The sequence below is a fragment of the Rhodamnia argentea genome, chromosome 2, assembly GCF_020921035.1.
Source record: "Rhodamnia argentea isolate NSW1041297 chromosome 2, ASM2092103v1, whole genome shotgun sequence".
NCBI lineage: Eukaryota > Viridiplantae > Streptophyta > Magnoliopsida > Myrtales > Myrtaceae > Rhodamnia > Rhodamnia argentea.
The window spans coordinates 34,707,889-34,718,780 of record NC_063151.1 but is presented as its reverse complement, the minus strand read 5'-3'; the positions used below and the strand labels follow the sequence as shown (position 1 = coordinate 34,718,780).

The window sequence follows — 10,892 nt, the reverse complement described above, 5'->3', positions numbered from 1 at the left end:
GTGTGGGCGCCAACACACGCTTTTTCGGGGTGCAGAAACGACTCAGGACCAAAGGATGAGCACGTGTTGGATGAAGGTTCACTCGAAAAAGCCATGTATATATAAGCAGGGGATCCGAGTTCAGTGAGGCCCACCTGCCCCAGAATACCTGTATAAAGGGCAGTGAAAGCGAGTGCTGTGCATGTCTAGCGTCCACACACGAGTGAGAGCGAGTGCCGTGCATGTATAAAGGGGATCAGAGTTCGTTCTTGCTCTTAATTAACTAATTCAATTTAAACCTTCTAAGCTAAAAAGACTTCGACGAGCGAGATGCCCGCTGCTCCTGGCGTAGTGCCGGCCAGAGTTGTTCTTCTTGTTCCCTCAATTTGCGACAGCTTGCTGCCATTCGAGCTTCGATAGCAGCCGGGTTCACAGAGTGAAGATGCCTGAAGAAACCATTTAACATTCTTCGAATAGACCTAGGTCATGCAAGGAACCAGTAAAGTGGTGGATCTCTGGGTGGCTTCTACTTTTCTGGGTTGCACCATGGGCAGGAGGGAACCGTCGCAAGACACGGTGGTTTGAGGTGACAAAAGTAAGCCCAGGTGCATTGGGACGGCAGGAGAAGTATAAAAGACGGAATGTTCGAATAACTTGGTTAGTGACGTAGGTCAGAGGTGGCATGTCGAGAGATGATGTGCAGGCCAAGTTTGTTCCTCTGAGGAAGTCCGACCATAGCTTGGGCTCCGTAGATGTCTGTGGCGGCTAAGCGGCCCTTTCGGGGGCGCCAGGAGAGTGTCCATATTGAGCGACAATATCGAACGGCGAATCAAGACTATGACTTGACTGCAAAATCAAGTTAAGATGGAGGTTGTTTAGTATGTCTTTAGTTGTTGCCAAGCTCAAAGATTTGGCAAGGTTGGAGATGGAGTTTGGCAAGGTGTACCCCAAAATTGCGATTGGTATGGATTTGGGAGAGTCCGCGCTAAACCTTTGTCTTAGTAATCTATTACCTTTCCTTTCTAGTGGTTCAACTTTAGGAAGGCTGCGACTAAAATAACAACTACCAATAAGGCTAGATTGCACTAGTTGCTCTTTGAGTCGTTATAGTTATAGCTTGCGTCGCTTCTACTCAAAGCTGGTAAGTCACCCGCACAATTACAACACTAGTACACCTCTCAAATGGATTTATAATTAGTGTGTAACTTCTCAGTTTGCGAATTTGAATAAGCAATATGTTCTTGAGATTTTCAGAGCTCATCTCTGTCTTCCGTGGCTTGCATTGATCCCTTTCTATAGTTGTGGATCTTCAAGTAATCTTCGAGATAATCAATTTAGCTGTTGTAGATAACAATCAAATCACTAGAGTTCCGTTCGTCCAAACAATTAAATCTCCCAATGATCTTATTTGTTCCAATAGTAGAGACTCAAAGTAAGGGCTGTCAAATTCCTTCAAATACGTGATAATTGTCTAATGAATATACGGGTCTTCATTTATTATCCACCATCACTAATAACGGCCTTCTCGGCTTGATATGAGCAGTAGCTTCTATCAACGTTTTGCGATTCTACTCATCAATTTGGCTGACAATATTCCATCTACCTCCATAGTGCTAGAATGATCCCACATCCGATAATTGATATGGTATGGAGCAGTAGTTAATATATACCATCGTTGTCTCATAGTTTATTTGCTTAAGTTTTTTAGTGAATGTAAGTCCAATTGGATATGTTGGCTGACTAGGACTCGGGCTCTCTTTTGATGATCTCTTGAGTGTAGATATCACATTTTGTTGCGCCATCCCAACAACCACCTGGTCATATTGGTTGGTAAAATGAAGACACAAGAGGTAAAGATCAGTAAATGGAAACTATAATTTCACTCCTCGATCATATGCTTTTCCTCTCATAAGGAAAAGGAAGTTGTTTGCTTGACTATCCGATAGTACTATTAGTTATTTATGACTACACGATCTTTCAATCGATGAGTGTTTTATGCAAAACATGCGGTGATAATGTATGGATCTACGGTTGATACTGTATTATCTCCGATAGTACTGATAGACAAATAATTCCCTAAGGAAAAATACGATTGTCAGTTTTCTTCATTGTTAACATTAGAAAAAATATCTCTTTTCTCTATTCAAACATGACGTCTATCTAGTTACCTTGTTATTGTTAATCTACATGCATCTCATATTCGGCTACTAAGTTGCCACGCATCCCTAGTTTATATGAACAATTGAAACAAAATGTGAAACCGAGCTGTAAGATTATAGTCACGCCGCCCATTTACCTCCAAAGAATCTGCCAGCAGTACTAATCAGTGGGAGACAAACACATCCATGACTGATCTTGTAATAGTCAATTAGTTCTTGAAGTGGGCTGTTCGAATCTATCACGCAAGGAATCACGTTGCCTGAACTTCCTCGCATGTTCTTTTTCTCTAACAAAAGGACGGTGACGTGCCTCGCTTTTTTTTTTTTTTTTTTGGTCCAAGACGTGCCTCGCTTTACACAGCGTATGTCTATGTAAGCCGTGACTTGTGAGGACAAGTTTTCGTCCTTTGGCACCACTTGTCTGACGATTATTGGTAGCTGAAACTTCACTGGGAGAGTTTTCTAGCATTTATGCTACAGTACAACGATTTTGACCCCAACGTCGGGGATTAAACCACGATGGTTGGTTTCCCTCCATTAGTCTGCATGGAAGAAGATAATTTATAAAAGGAAATGCTTCCTTCATAGTATCTGTTAATGACAATACAATCTCAATTATAGATTCACACACTATCGTCGCGTATTTTGTATAAAGTACTCATTGATTGAGAGATCGTATGATAAAAAATAACCGACAGTATTGTCGGACTATCAAGCTAGTAAATTCTTTTTCAAGAAGAGAACGAGATCCAGCGAAAGATAAAGAATCGAATACTTTCCACAAATGAAAAGTAAAAGATTGTTAACCCTACAGTTGATCCTCTATCGACCGCCAAAATCTAAAAGCTGCTTTTTGCTTTTCGATGTTGAGACAATCCAGTTGGTTTGTGCTCGAATACAAAATGATAGGGTCGATACCACTTGTTAGGATGAGATAATGCAGTTGGTTCTCACTTGGGAGCAACCGTTGCCAATTGCCAACCAGCTATGAGGGCCACTTATACCAGAAAGAACATTGAATAAATTCATTATATCAATAATTTTTGTGTGTGGAAAATGTAAGTATTATAAAGCAAATGAAGTACAGCAGCTTAGGGGCATCCTACAGCCTTACAAATAGTGCTAATAGTTCGAAAAGATGGAGGTAGGTAGTCTCCACATAGTAGCCAAAACCACATTTGACTGAGAATGGCTAATTTTTTGATAGAGCAAAGCTCTACCTCTTACATTTTTACGCACGTTAGCCAAAATAAAATGGATGTCGATTGACTTATCTTGAAATCGCCTACTGTTGCACTCCATCCAAATGCCATATATGGTTGCTAAGAAGGATACCTTGAGGAGTTTTGCCGCCAAGTCTTTTCCTTTTGTTGCCCTAATCATCCAATGGAGTTCCTCATTCCATCCTCCTAAAGGACGTCTAATCCCAAGTTGTGCAAGGATATTGCGCCATATGCTGCCAGTCCATTCACATTGGAAGAATAAATGTGTTCTATCTTCTATACCAGCTCTGCAAAAGTTACACTGCATATCAACTAAAGACATCCATTGGCCGACGATATCTGCTGTCGGTAGTCTATTTCTGCAAACAAGCCAGCCAATAAAATTGTATTTGCTAATGCCGCTGGTCTAAATTAGGCGATACCATTCCACAACCTGTCCCACATGTCTAAGTTCATCATAGATTTCTCGGCAACAATAACCTGAGCTATGGATAACCGAGGTTAAAACATATCGCAATTTTAGGAGACACTGCCAACTCCAAGCCATATTGCTCCTAATGTTGATCTGCATAATTGGAGTGCCTCTGCATTTGGTATTGTGAACCCATATACTCCAAAGAGAAGAGGATGGACGGTTGATGAGGTTCCACAGCATGCGACCTAACAGTACCTTATTTCATATGTTCAAATTAAGCAATCCTAATCCTCCTTCCTTTTTAGGTGAGCAAACTACTTGCCATGCCACCTTGTGCGATCCATGGTTTGCTGTATTTCCTGCCCACAAAAATTGATGAATTCTCTTCTCAACCTCGTATATGGTTTGCTTGGGAAGTAAAAACATTTGCATCCAAAAGGAGCAGATGGAGATGAGGACTGATTTGGTTAACTGAAGACGCCCTGCATAACTCATATGCTTCATACCCCAGCTTTCAATTTTTTTAAAGATCTTGTCAGTAAGACTCTTACAGTCTGTGTGAGTGAGTCTTCTTGTAATAAGGGAAACACGCAGATATCTAATAGGGAGGGTACCTGTGACAAAAGGTGTGTGGTCCAGTATGAGGAGCTTCTCATCCTCATTTAATCCAGAGAAAAAGAATTGGCTCTTATCAGGATTGAATCGCAGTCTTGTCATAACTGCAAATTCATCAAGGGCATTTACAAGGCAGAGGATAGAATCTACATCTCCATGAGCAAATAAGAATAGATCGTCTGCAAAGCATAAGTGGGTAATCCGTTGTGTTTTGCAATGCCGGTGATTTTTGAAAGCAGAAGCAGCAACTTTTGCATTGATAATTCTATTAAGAAGCTCCTTAATCAAGACAAAGAGGTAAGGAGAAAGAGGATCACCTTGCCGTAGCCCATTGGTACTATTAAAATAGCCAACTTGTTCGCCATTGAAGTTCACTGAAAATCTCGATGTAGTGATGCATTCAGAAATCATATCAACAAAGTATTGAGGTGTATTTACACCTTTGAGAATTCCAAGAACTGCATCCCATTTTACCATGTCATAAGCTTCATTATATCAATAATGATGGTGTGAAAAATATGTACTAAGTTGTGTCCTTTTAAAAGTAAGTACATCCATGACTAAACCAATCTTAGTATATCAAAAGCAAAAAATTACCCCTGAAGTTCTAAATCTATTGTATTTTTACCAATTCAATCATAAACATTTTTTTTTTTATAAATTGAGTCCTAAACCTTTTACATTAATGCGAATTCAGTCTATCTGGTCAATTTGGCTAGCCGGGAATGACGTGGCGGTGTCGGCGCTGACGTGGCAATTTTAAATAATATTTTAGTATTTTTAGTATTTTTAAGTTATTTTTCTTTCCTTTTTCCTTCTTTTTTTGTTCTTTCTTTCTCTCTTTTTTTTTTACATGTTCTTCCTCCTGCCAGTGATGGCCACCGGTGAGGCTAGGCGAGGCTTACTCTCACCGGCTAGAGGAAGAAGATGAAAAAAAATTGAAAAACCATGAAATTTTTTGAAAAATATCAAAATATTATTCAAAATTATCCATGTCGGCGCCGGTCACACCACGTTAACAATTTTTTACCATATGGATTGAATTGGCACAAATGCAAAATATTTAAGACTAAATTGACAAAATTATGATTGAATCGACACAATTACAATTGGTTTAAGACTTTTTTTTGGTAATTCTCCCTTTCAAAAGTTATTCCGTTTTTTTCTTTTGATCTTCCAATTTTATCTACTATTAGGGCTTTCTTTTTCGTACTTTGCATGCAATTTATGTCCACCCTTGTCATCTCACTGGCGTACCCTCAATGTTGCATAGATAAGTTATCCGACATTGCATACTAGCCGTAATAGGGCTAAGCCAACTTCCAATCTTGTCTATGGGCAAAGTTATGAACTAGTCGATTTCCAACATTATATTAATTAAGAACTAGAATTGATTTTCTAACAACTTATTTCGTAATTGGATTTGATTATACCATGTCAATAAGGTTTCGAAGCCTATAATGAGACGTAGCCCGGATACATGCATCATAGGGCTCATTTCTTATTCTTTGAAATTATATTTTCTTCAGAGATGGAAGTAGGATAGATTGGTACAATGTTAACCTTCAATTACTCCGCAGATCCTTCCCAAACCCGTTATCGATTTTGATACTGAGGGAGAGAGAGAGGGGGGCAACGCACATTTGAAAGAGAAGAGGGGAGATGCTGACCATTCGAACCGAGAAGAAGAAAGAGGAGTGAGGAGAACTCTTCTTTATATAGTAATTTGACCTATTGCTCCGCAGCCCCCCACCAGTTGACTATGAAGAGAAGAGTCAAAAGGATCCAACTACCTACTCATTATTCATACTTTCAGATGATGCGTTTGAAGTTTCCGGAAAAAGATCCACCAAGCAAGGTTCTAAGGCTCGGGCAAAATGTGGTCATTTTGGCAATTTATCTTTCATAAGAAGCCTATGGAAAAATTTCCAAAAAAACTTAAATTTATTATAATTGTGTCAATTTAGTTTGAAATTTATTTTTAATCAATTGAATTTTTTTTTGTCTAGTCATTTCGACACTGTATGCACTATGTGCTGTGTACAAATTGTAAAACCTATTTTCCTCCTCACTCGTCCCCATCCCACTCCCCAGAAGGTGGGGCCCCATCTCCCTCGTCCCATGTCTGTGCTTTTCCACTCCATAGCAGTAGAGAACGAGGGGGATTTCAAGAATGCATACTGCAGATGAGCCACGTGTCCGCCCCATGTGCATCACTGTGATGCTTTATGAATTGATTGGCATGCGATAAACAAATCTAAGTGAATATCCAAATAATATTCCGCATATGACATTATCTACACTTAATAACATGAGCAAATCTAAGAAAAGCTTTTCATTTCGATTCCATTGTTCTTCTTGTACTGTGTGTAGTTTCGCGCATTGAAAGTGAAAATGACTTTTTTTTTTGTGTGTTTTCGTATTTAGGATATGCCTGTCTTGCAGAGAACGAATAATTTGGAATAAATTTCTTAATTTTGATCGATTATGTCACTTGAGCAAATGAGTCAATGAAATATATATATGTGTGTGTGTGTTTTTTTGGGGGGGGGATGTCTAAAAAATCATAAACCTATTGCCTTTTAACCAATTTAATCCTAAATATTTTAATTGTGCTGTGTGTGTGTGTGTGTGGAAAATTGTCTAAAAAATCATAAACCTATTGCCTTTCGACCAATTTAATCCTAAACATTTTAATTGTGTTAATTGAGTCTTAAACCATTTGACAATTTGTCAATTTTATCCCTCTGACCAATTTTGGCCAAATTGCTTACATGAATGCCGGTCGTCCTATGTGATATGGTCGACGCTAATGATTTTTATAATCAATTTGTTCAATTATTTTCAAATTTTTTATTGTTAAATGTCCCTCAAAAGTAAGTAAATAGATCCAAAACATATAAAATGCGATTAATCCTGTTGTTTTTCACTGCTCCATCGGAAATTCCCTTTGCCCATACCGTACTCCAGCTTGATAGTTTCCATTGCTAATTCAGGTTTGAGCCTTAGGATTCAACAGCGGACTTAAAAAGCCACATATAGACGCTTTACACACAATCATTGTGGATAACGGAGAACGATTACACACCACTAGTGAGCTTGTTTCAAAGAGTTCAGAATTGTGAAAATAGGTAGATTTCCTACTCCCTCTTTCTTGAAGCCTAACCACCAAAAGGGTATCGAATTCCTCGATTTTGAGCATCGAATGCGTAGTTAGTCATAGGGTAATTGGATTGAATCCTTTCTCTCCTTTTTGTAGCCATTTGCATCAAGCTAAGCTTCGTTCTTGCATACATGCTCCTTCGAAAGCACACACCATAAGGGACGATTGGTGGCCATCGACCACAGGCCGAGGCCTGGGAACTCCTGTCAGCCACAAAGCGAGGGACATAAAGCCCCTATTGACAGTAGGTGATGAGTGGGAGCCGTGACCCTCTCCTAGAGGCCAGCGAGGGATCACGGCATTCAATCAGAGTTGGCCGAGGGCCTATAAGTCCTCACCCAATAGCCGGTGGGGTCGCTAGGCCTAGACAATAGCCTATGGCCCCTCTGTAGGCCCTTAACAATAAAAAAAGGAAAAGAAATTAACAAAAAATAAGGAAAATAAAATAATTAAAAAATTTCACGTCGGCGTCGATCGTACCACGTAAAACGGATAGCGTCCACTTAAGCAATTTTCAGCCAAAATTTAAAAAAAAAGGTCAAAAAGATTTTGAATTCAATTGACATAATTGAAAAGTTTTAGGATTGAATTGACTAATGCACAATAAGTTTAGGACTTTTTAGATAATTTTTTCATATATATTAACAGCAAGATTGTTTAGGCATAGGTTTTTATTATAATAATAACATCACTTTTTGTTAACTAGTTTTTCTAAAACGATGTAAAAGATTAAAGTTATGAAAATTATTTCTAGGATATTGAGTTGTCGCTAAAACAAATCCTAAAAATGTTGAACAATTACTTCTACGAGCTCGTCAATAACATGGATATTTTAACCATTCAATGAAAAGGGTCCCCATATTTCTAGCAAAATTTGACGGTGGAGAATGACGCCGGACCCCAAGAAACCGATTGCGCGATCATTGCTGGAGCGCCACTGCAATCATTACCAGAGTGTCCCCAGTATTAAAAGAAATGTTTCTCACTTACCCTAGCCCTACCTATCATTCATAGAGACCTCACCACAATTTCTTTTTTTGATTCATCCGTCCACTCTGCCCTTTTGAGAAAGTATTCTTATACTTAATATGTGCCTAGAAAACAGCATGAGGCTCAACCACCGATAAGGTCATTCGTGACTTGAGTGTTTCAAAATGCTAGAGATTTCATATGGCTATCATGGTCACAGTTAACATGGTCATGTTCGTTTGGGTTCCACCTCATATGAATTTTTTTTTTTCAAAGACGTTCTGATTGTTCTCTATATCATTTGTCACTTCAATCGTGGTGCGACAAGAGTATTGAATGATGCGATAGAATTAGTCGCGTGGTAGTCTAAAAGACTTGGCCACCCAACATGATCCGATTGGCACACGGTGTTTGTGAATGTGTTGTGTCCCTAGCATTTTATCTTTTGTATACTAGTGAACAAAGGGTCCCATCACTCTACCACTGTTCAGATGCGGTGTGAGTTGTGTTAGAGAAGTTTCATATTGAAGAATCTATGTTGTGTGGAGCAGTTAATTTATCGCAGTTAACTCATAACTCATTGACTTAAACTTTTAAGTAAATGTGGGTCAACTGGATATGTTGATGGGATTGGACCCGGGCTCTCCCTTGAAAATCTTCTTGTGCTTCTACCACGCCCTCCCCACAAACGGTATCGGGGTCAATAACAGATTGGTGAGTCCTCAATCTAATTTGGTGCTGAAGGAATCTAGTAACCAACGTGGTTTCTAGATAGGTGGGCGTTGCGGTGTAGTAACGCGGTCTTTATAATTCGGAGACTTCGATCTCCCTATGTGAAGGTATCAGATATCCGTCGCGTGCTCCCGACAAACTCCCATTGTTGTTTTTGTCACATTACGTGATTCCCAATCATAAATCCTCTTAAATGATTGGGTTCACGCTTAATTAACATATCACAATCAATAAATGTGACCTTTGATGCAAAGAGCACATGGCAATTAAAGAGTTTTTAGGTAGGTGGATGTTGTGGTGCAGTAACACAGTCTTTATAATTCAAAGACTTCAATGTCCCTTTGCCAAGGTATCATATATCTATCACACGCTTCTGACTAACTCCATTGTTGTTTTTGTCACATGGGGTGATTCCCAATTATAAATCATCTTAAACGATTGGGTTCACACTTAATTGACATATCACGATCCATAAATGTGAACTCTGATTGCAAAGGGCACGTGGCAATTAAAGGGTAAGTAAAGGCAAGTATTTCTGGTCAGCGCTTCAACTTGAAGAGAGAAGATCTAATTCTTTACACCTCTATACGGCAACTGTCGCTTTCTACATCTGGGTTGAAAAAGATAGCACAGAGAATGGTATTAAATATTAATATACTGGATTCAATGAATGGAGGAATCAGCAAACAACTAATCTCAAATTTATCCACGGGAAGCAAATTGGGAGAGCGAGAAGGAAGAGTAGATACCGTTAGGGGTACACGAAATTCCGAGACATTCTTGATAGGGTCAATATTTTATTTTATTTTTATCATTTCCTCCCTTTGAAGAGCATGGTGAACAGAAAACTATTCGTCAAACTAGCTTTCTCTATGCAGGAAAGCAACACTAATATGAAGTTAAGGGTTATCATTGATTCCTGGCATTTGAACTTCTGCTAGAGTTGCAATCCCTCCAATGAGCTAGCAACTTTTCAAACTCAATTTTGTACAAGAACAAATACCATTGATTGTAAGGTTGATGCAATTTTCAGTCGGATTTTGCTAGCACAATAGTCTTTAGGTGATTATGGGAATAATATCATAGTATGAGCCACAAATTCTTGAAAAATTGGACTTCATAATAACTTTTAATTATTTTTTATTTGTCTTTTTGTGGCCCAAAAAAGGCTGTCAATCTCACAGTAGATCAATGACAATCACATAATCATTTATGTTTGGTCACAAGCTTCGATTTCAATGGTCAAATGGAGTCTGCTTTAAAAACTTTTGCAACTGATGTAGTATGATCGTTTTTTGGGTAAATTTCAATCAAAATATTTTATGTGGGCTATTTCCATCCTTGAAAACTGCATTGATCGTCATCTCACTTCACCATGACCAGTTGCCAATAAGATGTTTTTCCTTCGTTCAATAATAAAGTGGAAGATCATTCTCAGCATTTTTACATGTTGACACTAGAGACAATTTCTGCTTTTCTTATTCAAACAAGACTGGCAAGCTGGCTAGCTTCTTATTATTAATTAACACGCATATCTTGTCCGACTATCAAGTTGCCAGGTATCGCTAATTTTTATTAATGATCGAGACGAAATGTGAAATGAATCTTACAGATAATAGTCTCGCCAAACATAGGAG

The 10,892-nt window shown here is 38.7% G+C and overlaps 1 protein-coding gene across 1 annotated transcript in view; it reads right to left on the bottom strand.

Annotated features, from left to right (window-relative positions):
• Positions 1-114, bottom strand: part of LOC115737621 (transcription factor MYB1-like) — a 30,454-nt gene extending 30,340 nt beyond the window's left edge. Inside the window, exon 1 of the mRNA XM_030669822.2 lies at positions 9-114. The gene's annotated coding sequence lies outside the window, so the exon portion shown is untranslated. The remainder of the gene's footprint in view (positions 1-8) is intronic.
• Between the last annotated feature and the right edge of the window lie 10,778 nt (positions 115-10,892).